Raw genomic sequence first — 1,259 nt, forward strand, 5'->3', positions numbered from 1 at the left:
TTTTTTTTTCTTTTTAAAGAAGCCTTTATTTCCTTGTTTTGCGAATAAAGCTGACTGAGTTGGTTGCTTTTTGGTGATTAGTCAAAGAGACGAAATCCCATATACTTGTCCGACGCCTCCAACTCTTCCTTGGCTTCAACCTTAGTTGGGGCTGCAGCAGCAGCAGGAGCAGTCGTGGCAGCAGTGGCCACAGGGGCAGCAGCCACAAAGGCAGACGGATCGGCCAAGAAGGCCTTGACCTTTTCAGCAAGTGGGAAGGTGTAATCAATATCCACAGACAAAGCCAGGACTCATTTGTACCCACTGATGATAGAATGGGGTACTGATGCAACAGTTGGGTCGCCAATCTGCAGACCGACACTGGCAACATTGCAGACATTCTCCAGGAAGTGAGAATGCAGTTTCCTCTGTGACATCAAGCACTTCAGGGTTGTAGATGCTGCCATTGTGGAACATCTGCTGGATGGCCAGCCCAAAGGGGAAGGGAGAGATGTTCAGTAGTGTGGCTTTGCTGGCTCGCACTTTGTCTCCAGTCTTAATCAGCTGCATATCACTCAGGATTTTAGTGACACCCCTGGAGATTTAAGTGGTGATGCCTAAAACCTGGAGAAAGGAGATCTTCTTGGGCCCCAGACCAGTGTTCTGGACTGGCACAGTGACTTCACATGGGGCAATGGCACCAGCATGGGCCACAGCTGGCACCTTGTTGGCCAGCAGCAGGTCCCTGATCTCAGTGAGGTCCTCCTTGGTGAACACAAAGCCCACATTCCCCCGAATGTGAGGCAACAGTTTCTCCAGAGCTGGGTTGTTTTCCAGGTGCCCTCAGATGGCCTTGCGCATCATGATGTTCTTGACCATCAGCACCATGGCCTTCCTGCAGAGGGACATGCGGATCTACTGCATCTGCTTGGAGTCCATACTGTCTGCTCCCACGATGAAACATTTCAGATAATCATCCAAAAGTTGGATGATTTTAAGGAAGTAGTTGACTTCCAGGTCACACTGTCTTCCCTGGGCATCATAGTGGTGCGTCAGGGATTGTCACACAGGGTTTAAAGACGATGTCACTTTCATGAGGACACCTAGTGAGAGGAGGCACTTTTTATGAATAGCCACAGGGGTAGAAAGATAACTCAGAGAGTACTGTCATTGAAGCAAAATAAAGAGACTTTCAGAAAGGAGAGAATAGCATGTCACAAAGAAAGAAAATTGATTAATTATTAATGATTGGGAAATGGTGATTTAGTCCGTTTTGTGCT

The 1,259-nt window shown here is 47.9% G+C and overlaps 1 pseudogene; it reads right to left on the reverse strand.

Annotated features, from left to right (window-relative positions):
• Nucleotides 1-77: 77 nt before the first annotated feature.
• LOC105552082 lies at nucleotides 78-1,019 on the reverse strand (annotated as a pseudogene).
• Nucleotides 1,020-1,259: the final 240 nt, after the last annotated feature.

Source organism: Mandrillus leucophaeus, unplaced genomic scaffold (assembly GCF_000951045.1).
Source record: "Mandrillus leucophaeus isolate KB7577 unplaced genomic scaffold, Mleu.le_1.0 Scaffold5432, whole genome shotgun sequence".
In the NCBI taxonomy this organism is placed as follows: domain Eukaryota; kingdom Metazoa; phylum Chordata; class Mammalia; order Primates; family Cercopithecidae; genus Mandrillus; species Mandrillus leucophaeus.